The sequence below is a fragment of the Aedes aegypti genome, chromosome 3, assembly GCF_002204515.2.
Source record: "Aedes aegypti strain LVP_AGWG chromosome 3, AaegL5.0 Primary Assembly, whole genome shotgun sequence".
In the NCBI taxonomy this organism is placed as follows: Eukaryota; Metazoa; Arthropoda; class Insecta; order Diptera; family Culicidae; genus Aedes; species Aedes aegypti.
The window spans coordinates 351,536,539-351,554,762 of NC_035109.1; the positions used below are offsets into that span (position 1 = coordinate 351,536,539).

At 38.8% G+C, this 18,224-nt stretch overlaps 1 protein-coding gene across 1 annotated transcript in view; it reads left to right on the top strand.

The window, feature by feature from the left end:
• LOC23687515 (neuroligin-1) overlaps positions 1 to 18,224 on the top strand; it is an 820,739-nt gene that overhangs the window by 126,038 nt on the left and 676,477 nt on the right. Inside the window, exon 2 of the mRNA XM_021849531.1 lies at positions 6,958 to 7,296. The gene's annotated coding sequence lies outside the window, so the exon portion shown is untranslated. The remainder of the gene's footprint in view (positions 1 to 6,957; positions 7,297 to 18,224) is intronic.

The window sequence follows — 18,224 nt, forward strand, 5'->3', positions numbered from 1 at the left end:
GATTGCATGATTTAAGAGTTTGCCATATCTCTTCCACTGATATAGGTTCAGTTAGTGCAACTGCCTCTTCCTCTTCTACAGAAGATGTTATGTAATTTAATGGATTTTCATCTGGGTTCTGATTCTGTTCATCTGTGTCTCCTCGAAATAAATGTTGAAAATGATTCTGAATAATTTTGCCTAAACTTTCACGATCCGACACCAGTCCGTTTTCTCCTTTTAACGTCAATTGGTTGCTATAAACTCCTCTATGTATCTGATTTGATACTTGGTATATACTAACTTTTTCTCCTTCAGCAATATTGTTTTCTGATAATTTCTTTGAAAAATTTTTGACTCTTTCATACTCAATTTCCATCAGACGGGATTTGGCTAAGTTAATCAATACTGAAACATCTTGTCCATTCGACAAACGTTCATTCAAATCAATCAATTTCCTCAACTGCTCGCTTTTTGCTGCTCTTATTTTACTGTTAATTTTCCAGGCTTCTGTTTTGTAAAATTGTCTACATTTTGGTTTCAACACATAATTCCACCAGGAACTAAGATCGCTGGAGTACAAGACACGATTTTTCAACAATTCATACTCTTCTGTAAACCTATTCGAAATTTCTTCGGACTCCAGAATACTAGGATTTACTTTCCAGTACCCTCTACCTCTTGTATTGACTTTTGATCTTGACGTTTTTACTTTCATTACCACAGCAGAATGATCAGAAAAAGCAACGGGAATTGTAACTATATCAGCAACGCTTTCGACAAATTGAGCAGGTCCGTAAAATCGATCCAATCTCGAGGCAGATTCACCTCTAAAGAAGGTGAATTGATCTTTTTTCAAGTACTTCGCTACGTCCTTTAATTCAAATAAATCGACTAAATTTTTTAATCCTGCGCATGAGCTGTTTGATGCACCTCTCGAATCTGAATTTTCCAATGTACAATTAAAATCTCCTCCAATAACTGAACATAAGGCATCCGGTTTACCTAAATGCACTGACATCAAATTTGTAAACAAATCGTTTCGTTCTCTGCGATAGTTTGATCCTGAATGTGCGTAAACATTTATAAAATTAATACCATTAACAATTAATGAAACTATTCGACCGTTAGATTCTAAGAGTACATTTGAAATTTCCATACTTTTCCTTGCAAGAATTGCAGTACCTTTGTTATCTGCACTAATATTAACAAAAGCATAATGAGTAGGTAAGAACAAGAAATTTTCGTATGCTACTTCCTGTAGCAATAAAACATCAACATCATGATCATAGATAAAATCACGCAACAATCCTTGGTTAATCGTACTATTTGAACTATTCAAATTTATCGTCGCTACTTTGTATGTGTACTCCATGGTAACACCCGCTCCAGATACTCTTACAAACGCTTATTATTTACCCAACGGGGGGAACTGATTCACATCTCCAGTAATCCCTTCTTTTCCGTTGCCTTTCGTTGCTGTCTGGCGTGGCGTTAATGAACGCGATCTTCGTGCTTGCAATTTCAATAAACCGGGGCCTTGGCCATCACCTACCTTGGCAGTTTTCGCCGCATTGCCTACGTTGGACTCCTTGCTCCTTAAACGTTTCACATGTTGCCATTGATTGACCTTTCCATCCTCACCAACGACTCTCGCGTCCTCAGAATCAACATTTCCATGTTCTTCAGACGTTCCGCTATCACCGTTCGATTCATCTCCCATATCGCTGTTTAACTGATTTTCAGCACCGGCTAGTGGTGCAACTTCAACTTCTTCGCTAATTTGTAACCCCTTCGCTTTGATTGGAACTGATAGCTTAACACTACCGCTCGACGACGACGCAGCTGCGTCAATCAACCCCGTACGATTCACCGGTGGATGGGCGTAAGTACCCAACCGCTCATTCACCGACTTTCGCTTCGGACATTCTGCTTTGAGATGTTCTGCTGAACCACACAGGAAACACTTGTGCTGGATGCCATCATAGAACACCCTAGCTTTCACACCTTGAACGTGAACATGTGAAGGAATGTCTTGCAACACCTCCATATTGATCCCACGCACACCGCTCCAAATTGGAAATCCGGATTCGGCGGGGTATCGTTCCCTGACCAAATGCTGAATAGAACCATATTTCGCAAAAACAAACGCTAATGCCTTGTCGTCTACCTCAGGGGGCAAGCCGAACACGCGCACATATTTGAACATTCCGTTTGCCGCTGATACCGTAACTTGAATCTTGGTTCGGTTGGCATATTCAAACATAACCTCGTGGCCAAGAACCTTCAACGCGTGCTTCAATTGATCTTCCCTTTGAAACTTGATGAATAAACAGAAATCTTCACGGTACATCGCCGACAACATGTCGCAGTCCCATCCTTGCTTTTGGAAAAATGCAAACACTTCATCGTTTGTCGGATTCCGGGATTGAGCCCCGAACTTCAACTTCAACGTGTTCTGCCTTACGACTTTGGCCTCCATCGCTTTACTCAACCTCACACTCGATTCAAAGTCACTCCAGAACAATAGACACTCCGAACAAATGGATGGTTTTTGTTTCACAATACCACACTGCGCAGCTCGATAAATGCGTCTGATCTGCTTGAAATCTCTGAGCAAACTGATCACACACGAGCCCGCCGCTCTCGGTTAGACAGCTCGAGCTTCAGGAGCGCCACATCCAAGGAACGGTGACGCATGGAAGTGTGATGTGATGAAATGTGATGGTCTGGGGGTGTTTTTCATGGAGTGGAGTAGGAAGCGTCGTGAAAATCGACGGAATAATGACGGCAGATTCCTACATTAACATCTTGCTGGAAAATCTGGAGGTTTCGCTGATCCAGACGGGCCTTGAAGAGAAATTCATATTTCTCTAGAACAACGACCCGAAGCATACTGGAAAGAAGACCAAGTCTTTTTTCCGGTCTTGTCGGATTAAACCGCTGGAATGGCCTCCACAAAGCCCAGACCTCAACCCCATCGAGAATTTGTGGGCGATTCTCGATGCCAGGGTTGAAAAAACTGGTGTTACCAACAAAAATAATTATTTTGAAGCCTTGGAGCGCGCCTGGGAAGAACTAGATCCACAACACCTACAAAACCTGGTGAAAAGCATGCCGAAGAGCCTCCAGCAAGTCCTTAAGGCCAAAGGAGGACACATTAACTATTAAATTGCTTTTTATTTTTCTTAAATCATCTTTTCTGGGGCCAAGAAGGAAGTGGGCACTTATTTTTGTCACTACTTTTTTTTCAATACAAATTGATTTTCTTTTTCTTTAAGTAAAATTCTTTTTTTAATCAAAATTTCGTAAGTGCAACTTTAAAAGAACATCAAAAATAAAATATCACAAAAGATTTAGGTGTGTTAACTTTAATTTGAACCAAATCAATGAGAGAAATTCGAAAACTGGTAAGGTGGGCACTTTATTTTGCCTCTCACTGTATGCACGTACATCGCCTCCACTTTTGTACGTAGAAAGCCTTTTCGCGACATCTTATAAGTGAAATTTTACACATACAACGCCTCCAGGTGATTTCGTTATACATACGTTTTGGTTGTCTGGGAACATATATTAGAATTGGGCACTATTCGGCTGTCCGATGAAAATAATAGAAGTGTTACGTCTGTTTGTCTGTGACTTAAGTATTGACAGTGGTCTTGAGTGCCATATTTTTGCCAATACTGCATTACTCAGTAATTGAGGTTTAATTTCGGGGCAGTACAAAGTTAGCCGTAATAGTCGATGCAGCTTCTTGGGTTAACAATATTTTATGACTATTGATAATAATACAAAATTGGCTTCATAATGCCTCAATCGCTTGAGCGTATGGAGAATCGATCAATTGTGAAATACTTTGACGGCATGCAATTGCAATGTGTAATTTAAAACATTTGAACATGCTTACCGGTATTAGAATGCCTAATTATTCTATTTAAAAATAGTGATTTTAAAAGTTACACTCAAAAAAGGGCGTAACTCAAAATTTCGACAATAATCTCATTCAAAACTCCACCCAGAGATTACAATTAACTAAAAACACCTACTTCGAACTAAGTTTTGATGGTTTAGTACTTCTGATAATCACGACCAATAAAAATCCGTTAAAATATCTTAGATTTTCATTGAATTTGTAGACTCATATAATCAAAAGGGCGTAACTTCAAAACGGGCCCTACGATTTTTTTTTAAATTTTGCCCAGACATGCAGCATAGCTGTAGAAAACGACTGGTGAGCACAGATTTGATGGAGAATTTTTTCTGATAATAACGGTCATGGGAGCACCGTGGTACCCAGAAGAAAGAGACACATTCCAGCGTAACGCGTCACCACGAGGAACCGACTTTTGTTATCAAATTAGGCCTGTTCTCGGAAATATGCCTAGTGACCATGTGATTAAACAGGTTTTATATCTTGCATATTAAATGCACTTGATATTGTGACATTCATTTTGAAACATATACATGGTAACTAAAAGCAGTTGCATTTCGTAACACGACACCGTAAACAATCGTTGAAAACGAAACTTGATTGCACACATATCATTGAACCCTTTAGTTCGTAAGACTTATTTATCAACGTGTATACAAAGAGTACACCCAAATCCTTCTACGAAAAAATAAAACCCTAAGAACCTTGAGCATGAGCATGAACATTGATATCATTAACCGATTGATACAGAGCTGCTACTCCGTGATTAACTAGAATAATCGAAATTGCAAAAGGAACCACAGAAGAAGTTTGCAAATGTATCTCACTCTTATGAAACAAAAACATGAAACGAGCTCACCAATTGATAATCTATCGTCGACATGGTAGCTCAAAATCACTTATAATTTCTTCATCAAAACGACTAACCAATACGGGCTCAATTAATAATGAATAGGCTTGCTCGCTTCACAGGAGCATGTATCTCTTCAATCGTCGCGCTGTTGTATTTTGTACAACACTGGTGAAAAAACCTCGCTTTCCGTTCACAACAGCAGCGTGGTGGTTCTGACGGTGGCCAGCCTACTACTGAGAGGGTAACAGAATCAAAAGATCTCTCACTACTGAAAAAGAAGAAACATCAAAAAAAATTGGTTAAGAAGTCTCGAAATATGTAATAATTGATATTGTAAGAAGATATTCTCGTAACAGCAAATATAGTTCAAGCTGACATTTGATGGGTTTATACCAGTAAACCAATTGTCAACGAACATACAGCAACCAGCTTTGCTTCGTATTGGTAAAAATTGCTTCATTATCGAATAATAACCATCAAAAAAAAATCAATTTGGTGTTTCGAACAAGTGATTAATAATGAGTTGAAGAAAAGGTTGCAACAATGTTGCCCTTGTGCTTGTTATGACAATTTTTCTTGAGATTGTATCTCAATCTGCAAAAGTTTGGACATACGATTGTGAGCGCGCTTGCTTTGTCGTTTGTTTTGCGTCTGTTTAGATAACAATTTGGTTCACTGTTTTTTTTTTTCCGAAATTCATTATGTCTAACTAAATTCCGGTTTTTGTCTGTTATCAAATATTTTTTGCCGAAATATTTTCGTTGACGGAACGGAACAAAATATGAAAAACCAAATTTTGCTTAATTCGTGATATTTTGAGGAATTCCTTTTCCGCAGTATTTTACGAAATGATTTGAAATATTGCATACCCTTACAAAAGGTAAACGCTTCAATTTCCGATTCACAAGTAAAAAGGGGAAATCAAGGATCGGATCCTTCGAGGAGGGCGTGTCCGGATATTGAATCTTTTAATTACTCCAATTATTTATTCAATAGGAAGTTGTTTGTTCGTGATTAACTGCAAACTTGCACGAAGAATGGACTCAGTTCTGATTTGTGATCATTTTTCAAACTCTGTCTGTTCGAAAAGCTATCAAAGATCCGGTAGATCTCGTAATGGCAGCAGAGCACGCATCGCTTCCGTCGCCACAATAATAGATGGTGATTACTTCCTTTGGTCGCCATCGGGGCCAAATGAAACAGTCAATATTTAGAATACACAATGGCTGGTGGATGCCCCCGTCCCCACCCGTAGTGGAAATTCCGTGCAGATGTTTCCGCAACGGAGTGGTGGAAAACAAGATGAAGGAAGCACTTAAGACTCCGGGAGTGTGTGGTATCGTTTCAAGAAGCTCATTAGGATTCCATTCAGCTGTGCAGGAGAGAGCCACAAATTGACTTGAGAAGAATCCCGGGCGGTTGTTGTCGAGGCTGATGAAAGGGTTACTAATTATTCTCCAGTGCTTTACTGGTGTTTGATGTCTAACAATTGGAAACATTCAGTTAGGAAGCGGAAGAGGGTTCGATTTCTTCATTGTTAACTGGTACAATTGGTACTTTAATGTATTTAATATATACTCCAACAGTCCATCCTGTGGAAGAATATCAGTTGCCTTCACAGGCTATTCTATTATTTTCTGTAACTGGAAAACTTTCAGTGAACCGTTGGAACAAATAGTAATTTAGCTTCATTAGATGCAATACAGCTGTGAAATGAAGATATTTAATCGGCCAACTATAGAAATCAAGAATCTGCTAACGAATTGATTGATTGATTATTCTGTTGAAAACATAGCATAGCATAGCATAGACTGGCTGTACCATTGACATGCTCTTAGTGATTGCTCTGAACTGGTAAGAATTGCACTTCGATCCAAATTAATAACAGATGGGACTTTCTGCTTATTCTTATACCTCTGCATATCCACGATAACCACAAGAAGGCTGAGCACCCATTTGTTCCTTATCCTCTCTCGTATCCTTTCATGTTCAAGTATACACATTATTTTTGAAATGCAAGTCATTTTCACCGTATGCTAATCCTTTCCAAACAGCATTGTCGATGCAGGAATTTCACGATACAGTCCGAATCCAATGATTGCATGTTCCACTCAAATCTATTCTAACCGACAAACGCTAATTAGTTGCTAAATTATCTAATTATCCACCCTTTTTACGTTTTCTCCTATTTCAGATAAGCGGTGTGGCTTTTGCGTGGTCAACCAATCCCGATCATCAACCGTGCTAGAGCCTTATCAATCAGCGGGTTACCACAACTGATTTGAATAAACATTGGAACGCAAAATGAACTGACCAAATGCAGTTGTTCTAGTGATATCAGGTCGTGTTCTGTGTAGCAAGGTTATTCTGTACGTGTAAGGGGGCAAACATTTGTCCTGTGATTTATACCGCGATATCTCAATGGTCGCCGGTACAATAGTTTATAGAAGTGTGGTGTAGAACTAAAAGCACGATTTGAAGCACGCAACTGCCCTCAGCAGGGCGTTCACAACAACGAGCTGAAAATTACAAGGTGAGTAGTTTAGTTATACACTTAAACATCCATTTATGTGTATTACAATTACGTGAAATTTATTTACGTTAATATATTTACCATAAAAATATGTGAATATAGCTTGTATGATTTCAAGCAACGCAGAATTGGTTATGAACAGGGATTGAGAACTAAGAAAATTGAGTATATGTCTCACATTGCTCTCTGTAAAAATCATGAATCGCAAAACATCATGGAAGACCGTAAAATTTCCATTGACGTAAATTTTTATTCACCTTCCCTCTACTAATTCATAAATAGAGGTTTCAGTTTACTGTGCTCCTGTAATAACTGCCGTATTAATTTTCCTCCGATTGCATATCACTGACCGGCAATTGCGAGAGATTGGGTCGTTGTTAAAATTATATGTGCACTAAATCATGGCCCATGTTTGATTGCCATGCCAGGAAAAACGCGGTTTCGTTTCTATAAACTCGAAATAAATCGTTCACCTTCCAGCACGATCTCAGCTTGAATTGTTCCATTTTCCCACGTAATAAATCAACGTCTCCGGGTTTTTGAATACCGTGTAGCACACAGCACTCGATTCGAAAGAAATAAATATTTCCATTTCACGTGCGCGCTTCCAGCAGAAAAGCCACAAATCAAACCTGATCCTCAAACCCACGCGTCCTTCGTGGGCTGTTGTCCTGATGGGTCTTCCGGTGCTTCCTGATCCAACTCTACTTTCCTCTTATCCACTCTACTGGCGCCCTCTTAGGCTTTCTTCGCGAAATCTGAAACGACGGGCAACCGCACGAAACATGGACCCGTCTGTCTTGGTTTTGGTTTGCTGGCAGCTTTCTTCACCACACCAGTTCACCATTGCCGTCATTTTGACAGGGTGAGAAGCTAGAACAAATCACTTTGGAAGGGATCTCGCTTTTCTTATCGGTTTTAGGAAACATGTATTTGATTGTTGCATTGCGATCTATACATAGCTTATCAGTTTTATGGATTCACGTGGTAAAACGCTCTCTTGAGAAGCTAAATGTTGAAGAATTTAACAGGGTTTTGAACCGTGGAGGTTTATTCTCCGCCTCAATATTTATTGTATTGTTTCTAAGACATTGGAAGAAATTTATATGCATCTGACAGGACAAGAAACCTACCACGCTTGAAAGTCAGAAAATCAGCACGATGTTTGGCAGTCTTGACTGCTGCTTCACTCACGTATCACTAAAGCAGCCCACGCCCGAAGTAACTATGAAACACGTTCATGTTGGATACTTATCTAGACACCGTCCTGTATTTATCTGTTGTTTTTTTAACTGATATATAAGAGAGTCATAACAGACGTCATTGATTGTATTGTTACTTTTTCTTCAGTTTTTTTTTCGATTTAAGAATCATCCAACTTTTTTTTTTGTAAAACTGATGAGTAAAGGAGAGCAATTTGACCAACCTCTTATTAGAAAATTGCGTAAGATTTATAAAACAAAAATATTCGCCAATAAGTAGTTTTTTTCCGAGTTTAACGACGTACGATAAGGACGTTGTCCTCTAACAGTGGAAATTTTTATTGATTTTTTTTAATTCGTTCAACCACGTTACACTGAGTATCAATAGTTGAGTGTTCTTTAAATGTTACACACAATGTTTTAAGCTGTAAACATTTATCGGAGGTCCCAGTGTATGGAAACACGAATTTCCATTTCCTTTTTTTCGGAGTCAGCGACACAGATTTTAACAATTTCGAGAAGTGTTCGCTCGAGGCTCAGGAACGTAAATCCTTCACGCGAAGGTGTTTCTACCGGATCTAGAACCGGTCGCCAGAGGATTTGTACACTCCGGGATCTTTTAGCGCATCCAAAATCTTGGCGGTTTGTATGCAATAGGCCTCATCGTCCAGCCAGTGATACGCCAGTGCACCTGAGGATCAGAAAGAACCCCCACCACTACCGGAAATTGTCTCCAGCAGCCAATTACCGGACATATTCTCCAAACTCGTTTGGCCTCGAGTAAGATGGCGAATAGAGCCTACATCAACTGTTGAGACCCTATCCAACTGACAGCATCATTTGGATACGCCATTCGTACGTACCCACCAACACCATCAAGACCATCGCCACAACTACCGTCACCGTCCAACATCTGCTCTGCACCACCATTATAGCAACCGTCGTTGGATCCCCTTTTTCTTTGTATGTATAGACTAAAAATAGAATCATTTGAGTAGAGTCGATTATTTTTTTATTGAATTCATGTTTGTCTTATTTCGTTTCTACATTGTAATAACTTTTAACATTTTAAGAGGTTGACCGGACGTGTCCGTCAGCTTTGTTTACCATAGTTGTTTGTGGACCGGTTGAATTTTTGCGGTTTAAGCCTTTTAATTTGTTTGGCTTTATGGGCTCTGGTAGTTTTTATAAAAGGAACAATTTGTTATTCTTACTACTATTTGCAAGCCTACTAAAAATTTGACAACCTTGGGGGGAACGAGGTTCCGGATGATCTGCTAACAACGAGCCATGTATCTATCGATCGAGTCACCAAAGCGCTCATCGAGTATTTTTATCTCGGCCAGACGATGGACCTCAGTTGTTTATTTATTCTGGGTTCTTTGGAGCCTCAGATGGTTGGTTTTGGTGCAGCTCTCCCAGATTAGTACACCATATTCAATGATCAGAAGAATGACCTGTTTGTAAACAGCAAGCTTGTTCTCCAGGGACAAGGTTGACGTTCGGTTAACCCGTATAGGCCTGAGTAAAAGCAAAAATTCTAAAACCCTCACCGCTCAGCGAATTCTTAACGGATTCAAATGATTTTTTGTCAGTATACTGGCACACATATCTAGTTTCTAGAAGTGGACAGAGGAACGCGGAAATATTCTTGTAGCTGGAGTTATTCCGGTGGATCACTGGGTCAGGTCGGGGGAGAAGGGTACAGTATATTTATGCCCCTCAAGGTAGGCAAATTTCAAGTCACAGATAATTTCCGGAATCGGCTATAATGTGACCACTACATGACGGAATTTTAAGAAAATTGCATCAGTGTAAACTTTTTGAGAAACGATTAAATTGGATAACTATGAGTTTTGCATTTGATTAATCCTATAAATGATCATTTTCGAGTCCCGGGACGCCTCAAACTTACGATAAAGTGGCCAATTTGTATCTGAACATCTGTGCCAAGATCATGGGAACGCATTTTAGTGCAAAATTATGTTTGATTTCTACTTTTCGAGAATTGAAACGGTTTAGTATCCAACAAATCTACAGCCGGTTCTTTCGGGCATTACGTCCAAATGGCCACATCTGGTATATTTTAAACGGTGCAAAACTCTTCATTTATAATGTTGAATATCAGATCTTAATGATTTATGCAAATAAAAATGATTGTCATTGCAAATAAATTAAGGTATCTTTGCATGTCCCAAGAAATTGCTTTTTTTTACCCGACTTGACCCAGTAACCCATCGGAATAACTCCGGCCACAGACATATTTCCGAGTTTCTCTGGCCACTTCTAGAAACTAGATATGTGGGCCACTGAACTGGAAAAAAATCATTTGCATCCGTTAAGAATTCGCTTAGCGGTGAGGGTTTCAGTATTTTTGCTTCCACTCAGGCCTATACGGGTTAATCAGTGGGTATAGTGCTTTAAGCAAGATGATGCATTTGGTGACTGTTTTGTCAACCTGTTGTCTGAAGAGAAGTTTGCTGTCCAACGTTAAACCAGTAGTCGGCCACAATACCAAAATACGTAAAACTGACATGATATTTGGGAGTGTGTACCTGGCAAGAAAAAGGCAAACACGCTACGAAAAAACTGATACTACCCAAAACGTACATTACGGAATGAAGTAACGTAAATATGATAGTATTTGTAAAGCTTGATTCTATACCATTACCCGGAAGACCATCTACCGGATTTTTTTTTCATCGGAATGGTACCGGAAATTATAAGTCTTAGATTGAAAAATTAAACTCAACTGGAAAGTTCATTTAGCGGCCAGTTGGGGTGTCGATACCAATGGTTGTAATGTACCAGTAGAATGAACATTTATTTTTCGATTAAAAGGACAAATGCTATTTTTGGAGAATGGATCGCCTCTAGTTTAGTCGATTTGCCAAATTTCAGCTTTTCATTTTATCAAAAAGTCACATAAATAATAAAGTTTTCACAAAAAAAAAATGCTCCTTTGCACCAGTAGTTGCAGCAGTCGTGTTCCAGCAATGGATCAATTGACGGAGGCACTGATATAATTTATGATTTTATATAATGAAGAAATGTCGCAGGAATGATCTTCATGCTTCATTCAAAAGATTTTAGTTGCTCTGAGGGAAAAACTTTAAACCTATGAAAAAATCAACTGTTTTGTTTCAAATTCCTTGAACTTTTTCCCAAACGTCTACTACTGAAGCACTAGCGCAACTACTGGAACATGTGTACCAATAGTGGCTCAAGCGATTGAAATCTATCTGTCAACGTCAAAAGGGTTCCGGGTCATTTGGCATAACGCCATTTCTGTAGGAAAATAAAAAATAAATTGTATGGCGCGTAAGAAATCTCAAATCCCCTCTCCCCACATATACCCTTACGTAATTAATGGACGGTCCCTAATGAGCTCTTCAGTTCAAGTTAGAGTTGAAAGAAGAACATTCCTAATGTAAGCAACTATTCACTTCTCTACTAGTCGCAACAGCTGGCAGTAGAGGTTTTTCTCTTTGCGATTGTAATCAACTTTTGACAGTGCCTGAAAAGGTTTACGACTAACTCGTCCTTCTGAAGGATCGGTTTGGTTAGATTTCTCAAGAATCGTGCTTATCAAGTTAGTTTATAGTTCTAGCAATCAAATTAACATGCATCATTTGCAAACACGAGATTATAAATTAATTCGACCAATTGGCCGGACACTGCACCGGCACCATATGTGATGGGGTAAAATGAAACTCAAAAGAACACCCGATTTTTAGAAGAAGGGTGAATTCCCTATCCCTATTGCCAATATAAAACCAGTTCATGCAATATTGATCTTATAATCAAAAGAACACATTTTCTTGAGTGTAGTAGACCAACTTGTAGATCTCATTTCTAGCCATCTATCAATCACAATATGATCAGAAGACCACCATCGGATCTCAAAAGTAACTCACAATAAACCCACAATAGCACCACAGAACAATAGACGTACGGCCAGAGTTGGGAAAAAATCTGAAATTCACTCTACACTGCCCATAACTGCAAAACAGTCACATTCGACATTTTTTACAAAATGGAGTTAATACCATGGAGAGTCATCAAATGATAAATATTTTCGAACAGCTCACTGAAATCTGTGAGATTGTTCTAGAAAATTCGAAAAAAATACCAAGTTGTTTTGTCACATTGGTAATTATAACCGCATAACAGTCACATTGAGATTATAAATGAGCCTCGTAATGTGATAGCAATGAAATTTCTATCAGAATTATTTTCTGTCAATTCACCTAGTATGCAATATGAGTTGTACAAAATATCAGCCTCAAACAAGCACTTTTCAGTTTCTGGTAATTTTTAGAAATTTTAGTTTCCTCCCATACTGCCATAAAATGCACACTTGGTATCCCATTTACTCAATGCCTACTTTTGTCGAATGTTACAAATATGCAGTTATGGGCAGTACAGTAGTCAAACAAAGCCAATCACAGTCAGCGAAGCCAGTGAAACTCACGCCCATCGCTGTTGTAGGCAAAAAGCCTTGAAAATTGCAAAACACCAGTTGCTAAGGGCAACCCAAAATTACTGTAGAAAAATGTTCTATTTCCCGCTGCATTTCCCGCATTTAGAGCCTTCAATGACACTACTGATTTAGAGAAAATCATGTACCCAATATAGGCTACTTGATGAGATTCACGATTTTAAACTACTGTAGTGAGAGAGCCACGTGATTTTCGCGAAATTCAAGCCTACTACTATTACCATTCCCAGCACTGCGTACGACAATAGATCCACAATAATAAACAACAGCTTGAGCTGAGTATGCTATTGTTCATTAGTCAGGTGAAGCGAGCAGTTGGAATGGCTGAAGGTGAAGATCAATTTTTCAGTTTGGATGAATGTGGCAGTGATGATGTAGAAATGGATAATAATGTGGGCGAATTGATAAAAACTAGTCGGAATAGATTTAAACTACTACGCGGATTTGTGTATCACAAGGATAATCAGGTATGTATTTCGAAACGTAATAGAAAATTTGAGAAACTTATGAGCACGTTGTCGTTAGGTGGAAAACTATTGGTATTGGGAATGTGGGAAGCGACGAAATCAAGATGGCGTAGAAAGATGCAAAAGAAGAGCGCGGACAGAAGTAATTAATGGATGCAGCTGTTATTTTTGACTCCCTCTTAGCAATATATGCAAGCACAAAGCACGTGGTATATCTGTCAAAACACTGGAGGACATTTAAACATGCCCTATATGCGAATATAGAGCCAATATCTTGCTTATTTAATGCTTGTATGCATCAGGCTTAGAAGCATTAAAGGTGCCGTAATAAGGTTTCTGTGCAGTAGAAGTGATATTATTAGGCGTATAAGCATTTGTAGTGCTATTATAATGCATGTATGCATCAATGATGCTGATTAGGGGCTTATTATTAGTGCTTATGGTAACTTGGGTTAGCCAAGGGAAGATTCTAATTCTCGATGGAACGTTTTCTTCAACTCCTAAGATCTTTCGGCAGGCTTTCACCATCCCTGCTTCTGTGAGAACTGAAAATTTTTTCCTTTCGTTTTCCTCCTTTTTGTATGCAATTTTTATTCTCTTTCTTTGATGCTCAGCTCAAATTATGTCACGCTAACCATGAACATTCTCGGCTCCCTCGGTTTACCTAAACATTTGTTCCAAAGACATCTTGAAACAGCTATGGATTAAATGTTTTTCCTCTTGCCGGCGTTACGATTTAATTGGGTTGTTACTCAGCTGAGCATTTCTTCAGTTAACAGCTGAAAGCCTATGTCATTTATGCATTCGTTCATAGTTTGACAAGTATGTTAGTACTCTAGCTCTGAAACGCCGTCAAATTTGTCAACCAGAACTAATTTTAAATCGACGGTATTCAATTCTACCAACCTCAGCTTGATCTTTCTGAATAGCTTCACTTTGCCGCAACGTAGGCCTTACGCTATGAACGAATGTTACGATACCAAAATTTGATTTAACATGTAATTTATTTACGAGTTGATTATAAAAGAATCGACTGACATAGATCGGAAAACTATGTCTTCGAATTTAGGCTATAAAACTAAACATTGCAGGCAAGAAAGGAAAGAATGAAAAGATTTTTTTTGTTTTACATATTTGATGCTATATATTAACGAGATCAATATGAATCGAAAAAAGCGCCTAACAAACAAAGTAGGGTGCATTTGAGTAAATGGAACATCTCAGCATTTAAAAATGTTTGGAGTAATGTTGATTTTCTTATTCCCCTAAGTTAAAACAGCTTAGATTCAAATTTTAATATTGTATCAAAAGAAACACTAATTTTACGAGGGAAGCGACATACAATAGTGCAATTCTCATTTTAGCTTTGAGACTATCCCAAATCAACGAGATTTTTTTCAGCGATATTGACAAAAAATCGATGCAATTTCATTGTTGAGTCGCTGCAAGCACTCTAACATGAAACCATCTAGACCGACGCGACGAAATTCTCTGTGGCTCAGACACACTCATCAAACTGTGCATGCAGCGCAACATCACCGAAATCGCGCCGATTGTTTGTCGCTGTCGCCTTGATTTGAGGGAGCCTTTATGGTTTGAGGAAAGCTAAAAAAAATCAAGACGAATTCTAAAGTGGCTTGGTGATCGAGAGTATTTGAATTCGCTTGATTGTGCCATTTTTCTCTGAATGTCTGTACCCTGAATTTAATCCCAGTTTGATAAACTAGAAAGAACAGTAAAAAAAGGCAATTTACCGTTTTGACTCTTATTCCGAACATTTAAGGCCAACAGTGACTTCAAATGCACCTGGTGGGCATAAATTACTTGATATTTATGAAAATTTTTGTTTCTCGCAATGTCTTGCTGTTAGCTGTTGGGTGTACCGATAGAAATATTTATTTAAACTTGTATAGTATTGTTTTTACGTAAAAGTATGGAACAACATTTTGATTCAAATGCCGAACACTGTGTTTATTCTGTTTCATATTCCGAACACCTTGATTCAAATTCCGAACAGCACGAATAAATCGTATTCAAATGAATATTTTCGCAAATAAATTTATCTGAGCTAGTTCAACTGGTCTCGAACTAGGGAATCATCACTACTCCCGAGGTATAAAATATATTTGAAGATGATTAAATTGATTTGTAATCAACTGCCATGTACTGGTAATTTAATGATAGATTTCATCGAAACATTTCAACCTCATCGCCATTCAAAAACCAAGTGTTCGGAATATGAGTCTGTTCAGAATTTGAGACAAAACGGTACACCGTCTTCAGCATATTGGCTGCACAGACTGAACCAATCACTTACATTAGGCAACGGACAACTCGAAATACCCAGTAACCCAGCGATGAATTTTTCGTTTGACGAAAAGTTTCCATCAACTGGAGCGGAAATCGAACCCACACCTCGTGGCACAATACGCCTAGACGACTGACGCCACTAACCGCAAGGCCACGAAGCCCACAATCATAAGAGGAAGATATTTGGCCACCAAACACATTTAGTCAAAAATGCCGAGATCGGTGAAACTCGAAAGAAGCGCCAACCAAATAGAGAAGGGTGAATATCAGATGACCCGAAATGGGTAATTCTAGAAAAAGGGATATACGGAGGATTTACATTCGGTTGATTGACGTTTGCGGAAACGATATTCGGTGAATTGACACTCGGTGAAAAGTAGCACAACCAATCGTATTAAAAATTCTAATCATTGCTAATTTATTAAAGTAAAGTAACATAGTTATAGCCAAATTTAGCCAGTTCAGCCATGACAAGCTGCAAAGATAAGTTGAAAGAACAGCTTATTTTTAGAAGAAGGGTGAACCATCTATGAAATGCAAACATATGAAAATGGTGCATATTCATATGATCAAGTATGAGATATCTTAGATTCCTCTTCGATATTTAAGTGTTTTGAATGAATAATCTCCCCTGTCCACCGTTGATGTTAATTTTAAATATTTTTAAGTCAACATAGTGACCTGAGTATAGTGCTGCAAAACAGTGAACAGATTCTGTTCATGTACGATACGTGGTTCTTTTTGTGCGATTGGGTTCTTGCTTTCTTTGCTCACGAACGCCCGATCACATATACTGTAGAGGGCATCGCATCATATTATTTTTACATGCAATCACGCGTCCGCTTCCCTATGATATTTGTACAATAACACCATATATCGGTCAATTTTCTCAATACTGTCGTACATTAGTTTGTAATCTATCTATTATAGTCATAATCCACCCAATTATTTACAAAAATAGCTATGAACGGAAAAAAAGAACGGCTATGAGTAGACTCTGCTCATCCAGCAATCACGTTCTTTTTACATTTATTTTCTTCTGGTTCTTCGGTGCAAGAATCTGTGAGCAAATCGGTCGCTGTTGGTTTGTGAGCGTGTGAGAGTGGATCTTGCTTAATATTGGTTCATTTTGCGTAAACGGCATGATTCTTTCCACCACTGCCTGAATGACCGTAAAACGATTAAAAGGAGGTTAATGCAAAAAGTCGAGAAATGGCGAAATAATTTTCCGGTAAATGGTCCTTCCAGGTAATGGTTTTCCGGTAAATGGCCTTCCGGTAAATTGAATTCCGGGTAATGGTTTTCTGGGTGATGTCGGAGAACCTTCTGGGTAATGGTTTTCCGGGTAATGTTGGAGAACCTAAAGCTTCATATATTTTTTTTGTGATCCAAAAGTTTAAAGTTAAAAGTTAAAAGTTTAATGAAAATTACCTTAATAAAAGTTACATTATTTGACGTATCTAATATGTCGGGCTTACTAAGCCAAGTGGTTAGAGTCCGCGGCTATAAAGCAAAGCCTGGGTTCGATTCCCGGTCGGTCAGGATCTTTTTGTAATTGAAATTTCCTTGACTTCCCTGGGCATAAAGTATAATCGTTCTTTCCACACGATATCTTCTTCTTCTTTCTGGCGTTACGTCCCCACTAAGACAGAGCCTTGTTCTCAGCTTCCACAGTTATTAACTGAGAGCTTACAATGCCAATGACCATTTTTGCATGTGTATATCGTGTGGCAGGTACGATGATACTTTATGCCCTGGGAAGTCGAGAACATTTCCAACCCGAAAAGATCCTCGACCGGTGGGATTTGAACCCACGACCCTCAGCTTGGTCTTGCTGAATTGCTGCGCATCACTGCTACGGCTATCTGGGCCCCACGATATACGAATGCGAAATTGGCTACTGAGGCAAAGAAAGTTCTCAGATAATAACTGTGGAAGTGCTCATAAGAACACTAAGCTGAGAAGCAGGCTCTGTCTCAGTGAGAATGTAATGCCTAGAAGAAGAAGAATGTCAGGATTGACTTTGTTGCCGAATTAATAAAAAAAAATGAAAACGTGGTTTATGAACAGCCCACTAAGATTCAATACTTTTCAAATCTATCTGCTTGAAGTCGTTGGTAAAATCTTGTTGGCCATAATTTTATTTCACAGAATATCTTAATTTGTAATTAATTTCCCAAAATTTCCGTTCATATTCCATCAACCTTCATTGCTCTAAGAAAGGTCTACCCAGACCTACGCCGAAGCAATCTCAAAAACCCTCCCAGCCAATTCATAGGAATGGCCAGCCGCGACAGCACGGTGTTGGTTTATGAAATATACATTAATAAAATTAAACTGCGATTAAAAATTCAGCACAAAAGACGGTAATAAATCTTGACTGGTATCCAGGCTCCCTTCCCCCCAGGGTCTTCACCTCGTCCCGTCCCTGTTGACCGACATTGTCTA